We start from the raw sequence: 19,470 nt of genomic DNA, 5'->3' as shown, positions 1-19,470 counted from the left end.
ATTGCATATACTTGTATGAGTGAGTGACAAATAAACCTAAGACATATGCAAGATAATTTATCTTGCACTCTTTCATTGCTCTTTGTTTTTAGAATAAGCCTGCATCTTGCAAGCTCATTAGTAAAGTCGAGCAGGCAAGTCTTTCATAGTTTCAGAGATGGCATTGGCTAGAATCTAGCCAACTAAATTAAACATTTCATTTCAAATGTGAAAGCATGTGTCTAGACGATAGATAAATGCCTTCACACTAGAAATGAAATGTTTTATTATTAAGAATGGCACAATTCAGAATTTTTAATTGTAAATGATGAGGTCCTGGAACATCAATGCTCAGCAGGGAGGTAAAAGTTTCAGGAATGTGTTCACACAACAGTGCTCCAGGCACCTCACACAGTGTTGACATAATGATGTAGACCTACAGTATATCTTTGTGATTGTGGTATGTTGAGGGAGTGCATCAATTCTTTCATTACTGCACAATAATATTCATTGACAGAGGAACACGTAGTCCATGGCAGACCACATCAAGACTCGTCCGTTCCCTAAGCACCTGATACTCCATAGTGACATTGAGCAATTTAAAATGTAGAATTGTGTGTGTGTGTGTGTGTGTGTGTGTGTGTGTGTGTGTGTGTGTGTGTTGCTTTTTCAGCTTCAGTCCTTGTTAATCGCCTCAGGTCCCCTCTTTCACCTAACATTAAAGGTTTAATGACATTCACTTTTACACCACATTCAAAGTCTTTGTCCTGGTCCTTCAAAAGTGTACAACAAGTTTTAAGTGAAAATTCCATTCCAGTGATCCATGGCAGGTGTTTTTCTCTCACATTTCTAAAGCCTTTTCAACTGCAATGAAAAAAGAAATCTTTGCCTGCGGGTGTCGCTGGTGAGGGATTTTGCCTGTCAATCATCGCCTCTGCTCCGCCCCCCCCCCAAAGGAAAGGATAGGGGAGGGGAGGGGCGAGGAGGAGAGTGGGTGGGATTAATCGACTGTGACCTCACTGTCGAAGGGCCAAGCTCAGATTACTTTTCAGCCTAATTATTCAGAAAACCCCAGACCACAGAAAATCCACTGAATGTTCTAAGTTCAGTTTTTTTGGGTGTAATTGAGGTCATAAAACCCCAAATAAAACATTGAAAATAAAAAAAGTGAAAATGAATGTCATGATACCTTTAAGCAGTTTTGTTCATAGAGATGAAAAATGTATAAAGATCGCTATGGCCCTTTAGCCAATGTGTGGAGAACAACCCCAGAGAGTCACTCCCACACAACACTAGCCAAAACGCCCACAAGCAGCCAGCGGCAGATTGACATATGAGCATATTGAACTGAAGAAAACTCAGTAGGGATGTGCATGACTCAAACATTGTTTTGAATATTCTACTCGTCCTAGTAATTTATATTTGAATACAATATTCATATTCATAAACAATAACAGGGTCCGACATTAACAGTTATCAAATTTCCCGGAACAAGTTTAAAAAAAAAACTACGGCCAAGTGAAACCTGTCTAGCCCTGCCAAATTGGAACTGCCCAATTTCCAGTACCAATTGAGCGCAAAGTTTTGTTTTCATACTCGATTTCTCTTATCTCTTGCGGGCTGCTGCTGTGTGCCTTTTATGAAGCTCTCTGCCAGAGCAGGGCAGACGGAAAATGAGTGTGAAAGATAACATTTCAGCTGATTGAATTTGTGCGAGTGCATGATGATAATTAGGCTGGTCTGTCCCTGCTGCATGTTCATCATTAGTACACGTGTACGGTCAGTATGTGTACACTACAGTATAGTTATGTATTGTGAAAACGCATGTAACAATCCTGTTCTTCCAGCGACTTTGATTGATTGAATACTTTATTAGTCAGAAATGTAGAACCGCACGTGGTACAGTCAGACATTAAGGTATACACTGGTATACACAAGACACAAACCTATATTGATTACCTTAATAACGTTTTTTAAATTCAGTCGAATTGCCTCACGCAGGCGTTTGTTACATTTAATTTGGGCAGGTTGCATGCTGAATAAGGATTATTCTGCCGTGATATGGTACAAACTGTCCATGCTTCAAATAATGGTTCTTTTCCACTCCAAGAGCTAAGCGAACCGTGCCGTGCCATCTAATGTATTTCACAGGTTCTGGATTGGTTTCCTTGCGCTACGGCTCGGTTTCAGATAAGGTTCTCAGAACCTAATTTGGGCCCTGCTCAGGAGGTGGTATTAATACTAACCTTGAGTTCTGGGAACCCACAACTGAGACTTGCTTTTTTTGTGAGGTACTTTTTAATGTAAACAAAGTTACAGAACTTCATGGGTTCTGGAAAGTTCCAGATTCTGGAAGGTTCTGGGTTACCGTTCGTAGTGGAAGAGCTGTTAGTTAATAGTTGGTCCCTGGAAGGCTGGAACCAATTCTCTTACAAATAAATATAATTATTGATGTAATATACATAACTTTTTTATTTTTTTAAACAACGTAGTGTTTTATGTCATCAACAGGCAATGGTTTTTTGTTAACTATGTATATTGTGAAAGAAACCTATGCCCGGTGCCGGTTTGGCTTGTTAGCCGTTAGCGAACAGTTAGCTGCTGGTTTTGTTTGTTTGTTTGCTGTTAGCAGACAGCCTCAAGGCCACATGCGCCTACCTTAGTGCTTCGCACACCTGCCTTGTTGCAACGAAACAAGCCTCCTCCTCATCCCGCAGCGTCGTCTTTTTCTCGATCTTACTGACTAAAAGAACAAAATATTGCTCGTGCTGGTATTGCGCATGTACTGTAACATCTAATTTGGAGACTGGCACAGAAATTCAAAATCATACCTAATAAACAGTCCTCTTTTTCTCGCAGACCCACAATCAAGACTTTTGATCTCTGTCTAGTAAATTGCTCTCATTTGCATGATTCACCACATTAAAAGCCTAAAAGTGTCATAAGTGATAAATGTAGCTCGTCTTTTGCTTACACCTCTCTTCAAAACTTGGTTGTGTGCCAATGGGTTTTACAGCCTCTGCCATATAGGGAGGTTTGATTTTTCTCCTGCTGTTCCCTTTCCTCTGACAATGGTACCACATGCATCAAAGTCACCCCTGTCGGAGCAGAGTTATCTTATGAATGCTGATGTGCTCACTGCTCAGTGGAAGCTGAGTGTCCTTGAATAAACTAGCCCTGCATTGTCTGTTGTAGACAGAAAAGGGCCCCCTGTCAAAACACACTTTAAGCTTTCTGTTGGCTTCATCGCTTTCTCTCTGTGTTTTTCTCCCATCCCTGGACATGACCCATTTGGTCAGCACCCTGTGATTTGGATTTTATTTACTGCAGCTTCTGGAATGACAGTGATGCACTTAGAGGTGGCCAGTACAGTAGCACCACTCAAGTGAACATAATCACAAAATGCCGACCGATATGCCCATACGGTATATGGAGATCCCTGATCGGTATATGGCCATATATGAGCTTGCCCATATATGGATCTCTGTATCTGTCAGTCCATGCCCCTTTTTATGCCCATAATATCCCTGATGTCTTCAGTATATGCCATCAGTCATCAGTATATGCCCATATATGGGCATACACATTAGCCAATTGTAATATAGGATTTGTGGTGCTCAAAGACAAAGTATGATTGGAACTCCTATTTGACCCCATAGGTTAAGACCTTAGTGTCAACCCCTGGCTGGCCAGAGCTAACCACAGTACAAAGACCACGGTACAAACTACAGACTTCTATTACCAATTGCTTTCCTTCAACCTTCACATTACATGAAGCAGAAAAGGAATTACAATTGTTCTGTTTCTGTTTCTTATTATATTCCCCTTCTTGTGCACAGATGGTCAGAGGGGTTGATAGCTTGGCATAAAGAATGAATACAATTCCCTTTTAACTTGATATACAGGGCGAAGTCCCTGAATTATTGATTCATCTTGTTGTGGTGGTGAAGTGGCTTTGATCCTCAACACCAAAACATCAAAACCAATTACACATTTAACATACTTTTTCCTATGATTGGAGAAAATAGACCTAGTCTCTTGTGAATTATTGTTTTCTCTGCAAATGCCATAGCATTTCCATCTATTGTGAAAAGGACTGCAGTACAGTTGCAGGGGGGGGGGGAGACATGCAAGTGGATCAATAAAGGTGAACTTAATATGGAAATGAGCTACCCTGTATAGGCTGGGGAGTTGTTTAGTCCTTGGAATTATGCTGAGCTCGCGCACTCAATTATGTTTTGTAAGTGGGCCCTCTCTCTCCATCTGGAAAACTAAATTATATTTAATAATATCCATTAGGTTTATGTATGCCTTTAAGAATATGAGACAGCTTGCTGTTAAATCCATTCACTCAAATCAAATGTTGTAATTACAGTATTATGGTGTTTCCATATTGTTAACAACACAACTCAGGATAATACACTATACTTTGTGACATTTGGTTATTGCTGGATAATGGGACAATATACCCTGTGGAAATTAATAGTGTAACATTGCCTTGTTTCTATGCTTCAGCTGCTTGCTGCTGACCTTCATTTATACCACTCTGCTTTCCATTATAATATGGAGCTTTGTCCTCTATGATAAATCGAGTCATGTTGGTTCTGATTGGTATCTTATGAAATCCAGTTGATTTCTGCCGACCATACAGATTACTGAGGGACTGTGTGAACTCATCATGAATGAGGCTTAAATAAGACACTTGCGTACTGACTGCTGAGCACGTTATGATGCCAGATCACCACCATCCTGTGAGCAGCATGCTGTGCTGCTGACAAAATACCTGAGATTGTCAGGCTGTAGATGTTAGAGAAGATGCTAAATAAAACGTACTAATGACATGGAGTGTCATTAGTACGTTATTTTGGCATAGATCTATGTCTGCTTGCCAGAATTAAGTGTTTTGCATTGCTATTTATTTCACTGTTAACACATCGGGTGCCAAACACGGTCTGAACCGTGTTTGCGCAGAGTAGCGGTCCGGTGCCGAACACGGTCCAGACCGTGAAATATGTCTTTTTGTTTTTTTCGTTTTTCTCCCCACGGGCGGGGCTAGAGCAGCTCTGGGAGTACCCATTGTGATCTTGAGAAGGATAGGCCAGATAGATCACCGGAAAAAAAAAACATGGCTGCCATCCACTTCCTGTCTATTTCCTTCTTTAAAACACCTATATCGCCGAATCTGTTTCCGGTGGGGAAAACCGGTCATGCGCGATGCGCGATCCCCCCCCATTGTAACTCGCGAGTGAAATGTTATCGTTCCAGGCTGTAGCCAGGGTCATCGCGCAACATGAATGGATGTTTTTTTTTACATGGATTTGCTCCTCATGGAGTCTAGAGCCTTAAACAGCAAAGCGCAGTCAATGGGGAGAATGCTGGCACCCAACGTAAGTTATTATGAAAAAATGCTGGCACCCAATGTGTTAAGTGCTGAGCTGCATACGTTAAACCTTTATTCATTACTACTTTTATTTTCAATGAATAACATCAGGATTATTTACATGCATTAAGTACCGGGGAGAGAGTTCTCATAATGCATGAGAACTCTCTCACTGGTACTTAATACATGTGGTTCTGTGTCAGCTTTGTTCATGTGTGATTGTGTCCATGTGTGTCTGTGTGTTTTTGTATTGGCTCGTATACTTATATACGTATATTTATTTTATCACATTATGCTGTACTGCCTCAATTTCCCATCAGGGATTAATAAAGTATTTCTCATCTCATCTCACAGTTGTGACATAATTAACTGCCTTTCGATCTCTACAGATAACTCCACTAACTTTTTTCAGAACCATCCCCAAACACTGCCAAAATAAATTGAGCTGCCAAATACATACCATTTTGGGGGTCCTTGACATGAAAACGTTTGAGAACCACTGCTCTAGTGTGTGTAACTACTGTAATGAGTTGTTACACAATCATTCTCTTCTTCAAAATGACCATTGGCACTTCTCTGACTGGGAATTGTAAGGTTCCCGGTTTGATCCCGGCCTTCGACTGTGTTACTGTCGAAGTGTCCTTGAGCAAGACACTGAACCCCTAACTGCTCCCAATGAGCAGGTTGGTGCCTTGCATGATTTCCTCCGCTAGGAATAGGTGGGTGAATGGATAAAACGCACAATACAAATGTATCATTTATTTATGCATGGGACACATGATGATATTTCTTCCGATGTATTAGTACTGACAATTGAACCACCCTACTTCCAGAGCCATGATATATAATGTTAGCATTATCCTGTTGGATGTATCCATTGCATCAAAAATCCACAAAATCTATAATATATCAAAACAAGTACCACATTACGGGGGAAAGACGGTACCATTTTGGCTTGACTTTAAATACATTTTTGGATATTTGCACAGTGTTCAAGTGTGCGGTTGCTGCTTTTTTTCCCATTCACTTTGATCTTCTTTAGCTCCAGTACCTCACCTAAATCTTTATTTACTCTTTGACTGCCAGAGTGATAGTGTAATATTGTCACCCCACTGCCAGCGAAAAAGCGCGATTTTACTGTACCTTTGAAAAATCATGGAATATTCTCCGTGACCTCCGTCCTCACGGACATCGCCTCATCACACGCACGGGGTTGTTGTAGTAGAGGAAAAAATGTATCCGCATGGGGAAATCCATTGCACAGCTGTGGCCGTTTGAATCCAGCTTGTTTTTGCCGTAAAGCAAGAGGAACTGAGATACAGGCATTTTTCCTGGCTTTGCCCTGGGTTGGCTCCCACAGTGTCTGTTTGCTTGCCACTAGTTCCGGGTGCCTGACGCAGTGCCCTGCCCTGCTCATCCTTCTCTCTCTGACTTTGTCTGTGACCCGTGGTAGGTCCCCGTAGTGGACCACATTTCTGATGTGGTCCGTCCATGTGACACCTACTGCCATTCGTAGCATTCTTGTGTAGACTCCATCCACTGCTGTTGTATCCTACTGGCTCACCTGCCAGTGAGGAGCCCCCACCAGGAGGATGTAGAGCCTCCGTCCTACCCCTCCCGCCCAACAATCCCAGCTGACAGGTGCCGCGCCATATAGGAGTACGTGCTGTGACAACTACAGTATCACCCTCCCTGCCCGGCTTCCCTCCCCCGAACGGCGATGGGGCGTATGGGAGGGTAATTCTCCTGGACGCTAGTGGTGGAATGTGTAGGCTGAAGTCTTGTTGTGATGCCAATTCCCAATTCCCCCATGTAGCCCCTCCCTGACCACTGCTGATTGGTCTTGGGTATTATATGAGTCATCTAGCTTGGTGTCTCCCCCAATGACCCCATGTGACCTAGGCAAACATTCAGCAGAATAGAAGATCCATACTGTAAGTTAATAATGCACTCCTTGGGGACCCTGTCAACTAAGTATATTAGGTTGAAGTGGTTACCCACTAAAACCATATATATTTTGTTGACTATAGTCCCCAGGACTCTATACTAGGCCCCCTCCTGTTTTCCTTTGTACACTAAAAATATTAAAATAGGCGCTCACAAGCAACGTGCCACAACACAAGGCATTGTTCCCCTGCCTTTGCATTTGAACTACTTTTTGTATTAGTTTGGTTAGTGTTGTTTCTCTTAACTACTGCTGCTAGCTTTCCTGTCTCCAGTTCCATGTTAGGCAGTGTTTAGATCCAGAGTCAAATTTAACAAGTTCAACTCCTAGAACATTATTACATTGTAAATGACATCTAAAGACCTGAAGAACTAGGCACCACACTGCAGTAATAAAGGGGTATTAAACTCAATTCTCCATTCTGCCCACCTGAAGGCTTTCCATGTTGGGGAGGGAGGAGCTGTTATATCAGTTATAACTTAATATGTTTTAAAAAGGCAATGTAATTATGAACTGATAATTGCATGTAAGGATGTGAGGCATGGTACATCAGGGGTTGACACTAAGGTCTCAGAGGCACTTGCCCGTCGGGCAAGTATAGGTCATTTTCTACTTGCCCACAGGTCTTGCCCAAAAAGTAAATCGTCCTTTACAAAATGATAGGTAAAATGTAATTACCGTTCAATTAAACACTTATTATTTACTTTCTACTTGCGAATTATGGGGCTGGCTGCACGATAAAAAATGTCATACCTCAATATTTATGACAAATATCTAAATAGCTATGAATATGACTATGGGTTAAAGGTAGGGTAAGTGATATGTTTTGTTAAAAACAAAAAGGTTTTTGTTATGGGTTAAAGCTCTATATTCTGATAGTACTCATTGCTATAGACTCTAGAGTGTTTGTTCAGTAACAGGGGTCTCTCTGTCTCTCCAGCTCTTTGATAGACAGAAAATACATCTCCAGGTAGGTGACACCATTTCAGCCAATCAGGAGAGTACCCATTTATCAGCTTAATTTTTATAGTGTTCCAGTTCCAAATTTACATGCACATTTCTTAGTGTCATCACTTCCAATTTCACTTGTTTAATCTGTATCCTGTCTAAGTTCTCTGTCCTGATTTGATAAAATTGGTATCCTGACCTGAAAATGCATTTTCTGTTTAATAAAGAGCTGCAGAGACATGGAGACTCATGTTACTGAACAAACACTCTGTAGCAATAAGTACTATCAGAATATAAAGCTATTTAACACTTATTTTAACAAAAGAAAATCACTTACCCTACCTTAACACTTGTTATTTTATATTTTTAAGTGTAGCAACAGTGAAAACAGCGCAATATAGGCCAACAGTGCTCTTATTTTACATTCCACAGACAGGAAGACACTTACTTTCCCATAACTTGACAAAGAGCTCTTATTTTGAAGTCCACCAACCAGAAGTCAAGGGTTTACGTTCGTCTGACTTGACACGTGTTAAGCTTTGACCGTTCAATAAACAAACAGAGGTACTGGGCTGATGCTGCTGTTTTGAACTGATACTGACATAAGGAATGCTTTACAAGTTGCTTCTTGTATTTTCATTTTTTAATCTTCATACTACAGTGTCACACTAAAGTAGCAAAAATAGCCGATCTACAAGCTCACAAAGCGTTGGGATGCGAAGCGGGATGAGCTTGTAGAGTGTGTCTGTGGGTTTTATAAATATTGAACCAACAAAAGCTTGTGACTAAACCATAATTACATTGGATGGATACAGGATAGTGGGCACTAGGGACATCTGGGCACCTCGATGTAAAATTGGCTATTTTTCCAAAATGTTTTAAAAAAATCAATATTTGAAAAATGGTCTTAAGTGAACATGCACGGTACATCATTATCAGACTTGATTTTATCCTTCAACTTCTTGTTTGTGCCCCAAAACGACTGGATATACAGGTTTTGTAGCAATATTAGACCTTAATTGTCTAATGTTTAAGCATGTTCTAATCATGTATATTTGAACTATTTTCCGTCCAGTCTGACACCTCAGGAGGAGGGGTAAACCCTCCATTCAGTGAGTGTGGTTGCAGACTAAAGCAACCATGTGCTAAAGGTGTAATCACAGAGCTATCCGCTTGATGTATGAAGAGTGAAGAGTGAATTCAGATATTATAATACAACAAAAAGTCTAAATGGCACCATCAGCATCTCCAGTGAAGTTGTAGTAGCCTACAGGTGTAAACGTGTAATTACAAGAAAACATAAGAAGTGGGTTTCAGCCAGGTGAGCTTATCTGATTCTGAACACAGCCAATACACACAGTTGTCAACAGTTTCAGTAAAATTGTTAATTTGTTAACTCATTAAGTCATTAATAACATTTCATGTAATCATACAACAGGACAAAGGTGAGACACTCAGCAGGGTATACAGCACTGCAGGGAGTTGCACCCTGGATCCAGCAGACGCTAGAAGTACTAACTACCAATGCTTTGTTTGCTTCATGTCACACCACCATGTCTTACTTGCATGTGAATACAGAACATATTTAAAAAAGGGCTGAATAGCCGGTGTAAAAACACGAATCGGCTGATTACAAGCCAATCTACAAGCTTGTAGATCGGCTATTTAAAAATAAATATAAAGTGAAAGTTTGGAATATTTGCATAAATAACTGTCTCAAATATGAACACAAAGTATCCCCTATCACAGTGGTTCTCAAAACTTTTAATTTCAAGGACCCCCAGTTTGATATGCATTAGACCACTATTATTATAATAAAATGGCAGATCTACAAGCTCACAATGTCACTTGTTATTAGATTATATTTATTAGTTTTCTTAAAAAAAAAATATATAGCACCTGCAAGCTTGTAGATCTATATAATTTTACATTTATACATCTTAGGTCATGATTGAATATGACATGTCTACAACGTTGTGTTGTTGTTGTTGTTAAGAACACAGACTCCATTTTAAAAAAAAATACATTTGGGGTCCTTACAAATGCCTTGTTGACAATAATTAATTGATGAGTCTCCTATCATGCTCTGTCAAATATTAAATAAATAAATGAGAATATAGGCAAAGCTAGCAGCTTCCCAGATCAACAGAAAACATTAAGAACTGTCCTGAATATCAAACGTGTGGAGAGAGATGAAGCAGGGACCCCCACTACATATTGTATACAATTGTGTCGCAGATTAAACTTTTTCATAGATTTCATAGATAGCTTCATAGACTTGACAGCCATATCATCAGTGTTGGATTCATGTTAATGTGAATTTTCAGACAGTTAACCACTTAAACCATCAATACTTAGAAAACGTGTAGTTGATCTGCTCTTTTCCCCTCTACACCAAACCTCTTTGCCAAAAATAGCCGATCTACAAGCTCACAACATGAGCTTGTAGATCGGCTATTTTTGGCTAATGTTCCCCTCAGAAAAGGAATTCTAGGATTCAAGTGGTTAATGTAAAAAAAACAACACTAACATTGGCGGCCCCCCTGTAGTAACTCTGAGGACCCCCTGTTGAAGACCCCTGCCCTAGTGTAATACATTACAGGGGATGACTAACAACAACAACAACAACAACAGCAATATCGTTTTTACATCAAATGTAACCATACAAATCTTAATCTTAATGAAATATAAAATCTAGTCTTTCTCAGGATCTAATGAGCATATATAGTGATCAGTGAATTATGTTATTGATGCCCCACTCAGCCTGTAGTAAAACTCTATGGTGATGCTAACACGCTAGCTCTAGCATCGTTAGCATGGTTCTTCCTTGAACGGCTACATAATACATAAGTTAAATATATTTAGAATAATATGAAATATAACGTCGGGTCTAATTGGAGCATAACAGTGATCAGTGATTATGTTATTCATGCCCCACTCAGCCTGAAAACCCCTGTTATTATGACGTTAGCATAGTCATTAGCATGGTAGGTCCTGCTACATAAACTAAGCTAAATCTATTTCAAATAATATAACAATTAAATAATATAATATGACGAGCCTTTCTTTGGTCTAATACTGTTCAGTGATTATGCCATATTAATCATTAGGCACTTTACCTGTATGCTCTGCTGCAATGATATCCTCAGGCAGTGAGAGTAGTCCAGATATAAAAAAATCCAGGCCAAATGTAATTAAAACATATAAAACATAAAATCGACATGTTATTTGGGCCTAAACAGCACCAATAGACCATCATTATTGGGTTGCTGAGCCCTATAATTAATTACATTGCGACAAAGTGACATGTCCACTCCATGTAAACAAAGATGGATGCCGTGGTGGAGCCGGTCTCCCCGTCTCGCCCCCCCCCCTGCAGCAGGGAGGGAGGGAGGGAGGGAGGGGGATAGTCTGAAAGTTGTAGGCTACACCGCTCCCCAATAAGGTGTAAAGTCCCCACCCCCCTCCCAGGCAGATTGGGGAGAACAATTGTAGGGCGCAAACGATCCAAGCAATCCCGCCCGAGCCCCGTCGGGGAGCGAGCCAACCGCGGGAGCCCGCCTACAACCCCGTTGTAGGCCATTGCCCTCCTGTAGGACTGTCTTCTGCGAGCATGGGACAATTGTGTTGGTATAGACTGCGACACTCGACAAAGCCGGATGCACCACGGTGGATTCGAACCCCCAGACACTGTGGTGGTGGGCATGTAGCCTACTTTACCACTGCACCACCCGACTGCCCGAAACGAGCTCTATTGTATTTGTTTATCTAGCAGTCCTAAATTGTATTAACTAGAATTTTTCTGGCCTGTTGCCAATTTTTTACTACTTTTAAACTCAGAATTCCTTATCCTTACTATAATTCTACAAACCTCTATCCTCCTGTCTAAACCGCATTATTTTTGTCTGACCGGGATCTTTTCCTCGATGCGTTCAGCATTTGATCTGAACTTGCACATGGGCAATGATCATTACCATGTGCAGACACTCCCAATGATATTTTTCACCTTTCCCCAAATTCAAGCTGTTTAATAGCGTTTTTCAGAAACTCTCTCTGTTTAACTCTACACTGGAGTTTCGCCGTTACCTGCGTGTGCATGTGCGGCCATGCGCGGCCACGGGCTCTGTTAGCTTTTGGTGCTAACAACGTTAGCGTGTGTTGTTTATTCATTGGCATTGATACGACGGAGCACAGCGCAACGGACGGCATGCAGTGGCACGTTGGGTCCATGGACCCCCAAGTGCTCTGCGAAACATTCGCTGGTGGTCCGCGACTGCATTCGCTGGGGGTCCGCGGCTCCGGGTCCTCTGTCAATCACAACGCGTGGACCTGAACTGTTTGTGTGTGTGTGTGTGTGTGTGTGTGTGTGTGTGTATGGACAGTATGTGTGTGTGTGTTGTAACTGTCGCAGCTAAGCAGACATCGACCCATAGGAACACACACCTTGCCCATACATAACTAAAAGTCTGCAAATACTTTGCATCCCCGGGTAATGCAGCATTCGCTGGGGGTCGACCTGCCTAAAAAATATAACATTTTGTTATACCTGAATGGTGCTAATAGTTGCTACTACTACTTTGTTTAGGGATGTTCAGCAAAACAAATGCTACGCACGTACACAGTGCATAACCCAATGTCTGCAAATACTTTGAGTGTGCATATCCTCGGGTATGGACTAGTATATATAATTTACACATCAATAAATATGAAATACAAAGAATGTATTTTTTGACATAATTATTGATGTAATTAATGCTGTTCAAAATGTACTTGACCTTCATATTTTTTCTGCCATATCAGTCGCAAAAATGTGGCTTTATTGTTACTTGTTCCGCTACATGTTGTTTTGAGTGTGTTGAGTTCCTGTATATACAGGGCCTGAGTGACAGATTGCTTCTGTGATCAGATTATGTTCACTGAACAACAGTAAATAGTCAGTTGTTCTTCTCAGGGATATATAATACTGAGGAAGAGATCGCCTCGAATCGTTCAGTAATGATCCTGTTGACTGAACAAACCTACTGTATAGGTTCGTTCAATGAATGTTACATTTAGTTACATTTAGCTGTAGTGAAAAAAAAAATCTAATAGATCAACTCCAACTTACTACACATTTACCCAAACCAACAAGTTCTAACATTTTCTGTTTCAGTTTGACCGTATTCTCCAGTATGAATAGAAATGGAGGTATCAACTGTGTCTATGGATAGCAGCTGTAAACGGGTTGAAGGGAGGATCTCTACAATGGCTGCACTGACTGTTTATTTTTACAAGGGCATTAGCAGATTAGGCACTCAAACTAACAAGGTCATCAAACTATGATGGCTGAGAGCAGCAGACCTCTGCTAAATGGCTGGCAAAGAGGCAGATTGTTGTAGTGGGAGTCACTTTTCTCTTGCTCCCTTTAACCTCATCACTCGCTGAAGTATTAGTTCTTCTACTGATCTGAAGGGCATAGAGTTGTAGCCTCACTCTTTTAGTGAGAAGCCTTACCAGGGACTGTGTGACAGCTAGGGTTGGGTATCGTTTGGGTTTTCCGATACCGGTGCTAAGCCAGTACTTTTAAAACAATGGCCATGCCTAAACAGGCCACTGTTGTTGTTTTTTTACATTACAAACTTGAACATAAAAGTGTACAATATATCAACTGTGAACAGTTTAAAGTATACATGAATATAAATAAATACAAAACATTTACATAAAATTCTGAAGTTGCTATTCTATTAACTCCAGCTTCAAACTTTAGCAATTATTTTACAGAAATTTGACCCTATTTGACCATGTTAAAGTAACACCGGACTGAGGCTACTTTGCATCTCTTTACTGTTGTTTATTAGAAACTTAAACCAACATTAAAGAGATCTACAGTGCACAATATGGTGCACTATTGCGACGCATTGTGAGCTTGTAGATCGGCTACTTTTGGTGAGCTGTAGCGCCGTATGACGGAGTATAAATGGAGCATTATGCACAGCGTAGCGCTCTTGTATGTTTCCCATGCATCACCAGATGCTTCGTTGAATTTGACATGTCCCTTTTTTCATCAAAATGGTGCATGGTGACGTGAGTTGTAAGTTAGTCTGCTCCTAACCAGACTCCATATCGTCGCTGACGGGCAGAAAACCTTCATCTCCATCATTTATGGGGGTTTTATTACTGCGTGGATCTCCCGAGATCAACCTGATTAGATTTTTCATAAATGACTGCCCTATTTTATACTTTGTTGTATGACAGCACCATGTAAAAGTATTGAAAATAGCTGATCTACAAGCTCACAAGACAGATCTGCTATTTTCGCTATTTTGAAGTTGTTTTAGAAAATGTACATCTATAATTAATGACATGCTCAAAATAGGGACGCCAGGTTGAAAGTCTGTCTTTGAGTTTCATAAATGTTTAACCAATGAAAAGTATTATCAAGAACTTGTGTCTAAATAATATCTACATTGGATCCATTGGAACAGGTTATTTTTTCCATTTCCTGAAAAGTAACGGTTTTGGACATGAAAGGTTTCTGCCCGACAGCGAACGATATACTACTCTGACAAGTCATTATTTTCTGGGGCAGTGAATAGCCTATAGCCTGCTCTGATTTAAATCCTCCAAAAAGTGTGTGGAAACTTCATGTGGTGCTGGCTGCAGTGTTCATTGCTCTGAGTGAATTAACGTGCAAGTGTCCATAGGGCTTTGAGGCCATAGTCCAGAAACGACTAGCAAGCAGTAATAGTGCACATCGCCCTCCATTAAGCCAGACATGGTTCAATAGGAGCACTGTGTGACGGCCAACAGTAGAGGTCGATCAGAGTAGCAAGCCCTAGTTAAAGCAGCAGCAGGGAACAGGGCCGTGTATTTGAGTGCAGCCGCGTGGCCTGGTTGATCCTTTGTGCAGACAAGAGGCCAGTGCATGGATATACACAAACGTATGGTCGTGGTTTATGCCCAGATCATCTGCTTATCTCACTGCCCTGCTGAAGACCTCAATCGCCTTTCTTTAATTTGACGACATCAACAATCTTCTGTGAGATAATCCCATGGTTCTTCGGAGGTTATCAGCTTGACTGTTCTTTCGAAGTCATCATTCATTAACTGTAGGAAACGTTTTCCTCATGAAATTGTGGCACCTATAGCAAATTACAATTGGTTACATTAGGCCTAAAATGTGTTTTAAAATGTGCTCATTGATTTGTGGTCATGTTTAGGCTTTTTCCATCTAGTTGGCTTGGAAAAGTCGCCACCCACAGAGGAGACTCAACACAAGGGAGACAGGCTAACAGAGAACTTCTATAAATAGTTTGTGGTAAGGGGCTCTGGGGAAATCTCACAGTCACAGCCTGAATAACAGCTTGTTTTCCTTGTGTAATATGTGGGCTAGTAAATGTCTTACTCTTATGTGAAGGCTAGCTGGTGGTGGTTATGTATAATACGTCTAGAATCTTGAAGTGAAGAATATAACATTGATGAGTCTGTTGAATTTAGGAAGCTACTGTAGGTAACTAGAATTATTTAGCCTTCAAAATGCTTCTTTATTTGATAGTCCAGGTGTACTAATTCTAGAGTAATGTTGGTCACATCATGAAGTGTTCTAGTTTTCCATCTGGCCTGAGCCATGTCTTTCTAGTTTTTCTAGTCATAGCTTCACAAGTTGAAGAGTGAATCATGGGTCTTTGGGTGGGAATCTAGGTGGCTGAGCTGTTGATGGTGGCCTCTTGGTTTGTTGTCAGGTTTTCCCTCTGGTGTGAGATAAGATTTACGACTAGGGAGAGGGCTAAGGAGAGAGAAATCCTTGGAGGCTCAGCTAAGCTTATCTGGATTTCTTCTCCCCAGCCCAGCCTCTCTCTGTCGGAGTGCAAGTGTGTGACCTTGACAAGAATGTGGCTTATTATTGTAATAGATACGGTTGTTGTCAACTGACCTGTGGTCAGAGTGGGAGGCTGAGCAAGGGGGAACCAGGGGACAGGGGAAAGAATAGCCAAGATTTTTCACACCAAGAAATATGTTTCCCCGCTTTCTTTTTCAAATTTGTACTTGAAATGTTATGGTTTCTTTTCACCAAATTCTGACAATATTAAAGTGAATACTAGCACTCGCTAGGCTGTAATATGATGCTAAATTTTACTCGCATGATTTATTGTACTTTTCAGTAGCAGCATTGCTTGCAGTAAAACGCCATTGACAAGCTTGTGTAACAAAGTAAATGCTTCTGTGCTTGCTCAAGAAGTGATGAAAGAAACAAAATATCTACAGGCGTTCTCGTTTATCTACAGTGCAGCATAGGGGTGTCCAGGTTGCCTGTTTCTGCCTGGAGAGCTTCCAGTCTTCATAATCTCCTCTAGTCAAACTCGATGCACTTCTAACCCAACCCCCACCCTGCCAGCTAGCAAACAATACCATACTAGCCTAAGGCAGCTGGCTGTATGAGGAGAGGAATGGGGGGGGGGGCACATATGAACTCCGGACAATGTAGAGAGATTCAGATCCGGACATTATCCGGAGTTGCCCTTTCACACATGTAGCTCACAAAAGGGGATTGTCCATGTCAGATGTGTAGTCTCCTACATGACAGTTTTGTTCATAAAATGAGAAATATGCATACCTATGTCCCTTAATTAAACAGTTTGACATACAGTCTCCTATAGAGCCACACAAGGACTATTAAAAAACGTTTAAATAGAAATAAAGATCAGTCAAACCATTATTGCATTTGAACATACAGTATTTCACAAGCTCAAATGTTTATAGTGAGGGTGAAGTTTGTGAAATAGAACAGAGGGGAAATACAGGAATACAGAGGGTAAGTACATTTATTCATAGAAGAAAGGACAGTACAAGAGAACCGAATAAGTGGGACACTTTCACTCTTATTTTATCAGACCGATGTCTGATAAGTTTATCAGATGGGGGATTCCTCTCAGTAATTTGTGTAAAGCATAGTTCTGGACAATAATCAAACAACTTTTAAAATAAACATGTTTACATTAATACAATACAAGGACTTGAAACATTTGTTGGCTCATCCTTCTGCATTGCCGTAATGTTTGGATTCCATCTCCTGGACAGTGTAGAGTTTCCATCCTGTAGCCCGAGGAGATGGTTGGCAGCAGTATCCAATAACTAAACAGATTTCAAGTAATGTCACTTGTTCCGACTCTAGTTCAACACTTGTTTCTCTCTCCTCAGTTCCTCGACCACCTAATTATGTCCTTCCCAAATCTCATCGTCTCTCAATTCTCTGTACAATGACCTGGTCTATTTGCACATGGGCTCAGTGAGACATTACACAGAGTTTGTACCAGGGAGCTGGCAGTGTAAGTCAGTTGCAACTGTTTGGGACATTTGTGTTCTCACATTCAGTTGGTAATGTCTAAACCCTGTTTTTTAAAATGCTGGCAATTTAGTTGTACTAGACCAGTGCCCAACGGGAACGATGCAATTTGGAAATGAATGCCTCATCCAGTTATGCTGGCAATCACATGGTATGTATGTGTGAACACAGAACATGACAATGTGTCATGAAGGTGCCAATCTGGGAACCCAGAACCAAATAAGAATGAAAAACAGCGCCCCTCCTGTTTGTACTATCTTACTTGGCTCTGGGACAATGGCGACGTAGCACCCGTGCGCAAAGGAAACCGGGGTTTTGGTCTGCCTTCAGCTTTCACTTCCGGTGGTGCCACTACGTTTTCATTCCCACTAACAATATTTCTACACGGAACACTTAACACCACTTCTCCCAGAGAACATGGATCGTTTTGGTTATAAGCCCACTTGTTTCTATGATGAAAGGGTAAGTTAAAATGTGAATATCTTTCCGTGGTTTTGTCTGCTCCGCGGACGCTATTGTTAAATTAGTTTGGGTTTGTTTCGAGGGGGAAAGATCGACGGACACGTGAATCCCGCCCACTACATTTGATTGGGTAAAGCGCGGCCTGCTTCCTGATCTGAAGGCACGCCCACTTGTAGCCCAGTGCGTACATGTTATGACGAGCCTTCACGACAGATTCCAACGCAGAGCAGAATCTGTTCTTGAGAGATTATGAAGGTGCTTACATAAGAGACTTTAGTTCCGTTAGGTGTTCTATCAACAAGATGCTTCATAAAAACTACTGCTTTATACTCGATGTGGCTCAGCTCTGGTTCTGAACATCAGTATGTATGTAGCGTCTTGGATATGGTTTAGTAGCGCTCCGGAGGTCCCTAGAGCTTTGACAGACTCGGGATGCGCTGCGTTGGATACAATTATTTTTATACTGCGATAAAGAAAAGAACAATATAAAGTACGAGTTGACGCATATATAAAGTACTTTATTGACTTCCACAACTTGGCTTCTGCTGTTTACAGACGTCCAAAGTATTAAGCAGACAAACATGTATGTTGTGGCCATTTAGACGTGACTACATCCAAAAGAAAAGAGAAAAAAAATTGAAACCGAAGCACCTCTTCCTACATCTCCGAATGAAGGTAATGTAATATAACCAGCCATGAAAGGTTAGTGGATGTGTACGATGCAGTGGTGTAACTAAAGACGGTGCAAGAGTGGCACTTAATTGTCTCCAAAAGAGTAGCCTACTGTATTACGCACGCCCCTCTCCATTTGCCCATTTCAGAATAAAATAACTATTGTATATTTCTGTGCTATGGCTCCATAAAGTGACGAGGTGGACACGGTTAGTTAAGCTGTGCAATAAATGTATTATTTGATTTTCCAAAAGTGAGTAATCTTGTGTTGATGTTGTTTTAGTATGACACAGCACGCATGTAAGAGCCTACAGCACATGTAAACTGCTTAATTGCCAACGTGTGGAAGGAACGTCCTGCATTGTTGGTTTTTAAAGCGTACAGGAAGTGACATGAATATGAGGTATTGTATCATATGTGTGTGTTATGAAGTCCGCACGCACGCACAATTTGTGGGGGGGGGGGTCCTTTGCCTAGGACCCATTCTGACGTTAACACAGCTTGTTGGATCCGGGCTGGCGAGCTGCGTCCAACAGTGCCGGGCTCGAGTCTGTCCGAGTCACACCACAGTCATAATTTGATATTTTGATATCACTTTAATCACTTTGATTGTTGGTTCTTTCATTCTCCCTCCCTGCTGACAGGATCAGTCTGATAGGTATTTCAAGACATTGTGTCTTATTTGGCGCACTGCAAGGCATCCACCGCATCTTGGTTGCATTGAATGCAATGATCGTTGGTACTGTAAAATCAAGAATGTGA

The 19,470-nt window shown here is 41.1% G+C and overlaps 1 protein-coding gene across 3 annotated transcripts in view; it reads left to right on the top strand.

Moving 5' to 3' along the window:
* znf609b (zinc finger protein 609b) overlaps positions 1 to 19,470 on the top strand; it is a 95,948-nt gene that overhangs the window by 48,192 nt on the left and 28,286 nt on the right. The window lies entirely within an intron of this gene.

Source organism: Gymnoscopelus braueri, assembly GCF_963280865.1.
Source record: "Gymnoscopelus braueri genome assembly, chromosome: 1".
Classification (NCBI taxonomy): Eukaryota; Metazoa; Chordata; class Actinopteri; order Myctophiformes; family Myctophidae; genus Gymnoscopelus; species Gymnoscopelus braueri.
Note: the sequence above shows the minus strand (reverse complement) of the source record. Positions and strands in the feature narration are given on the sequence as shown.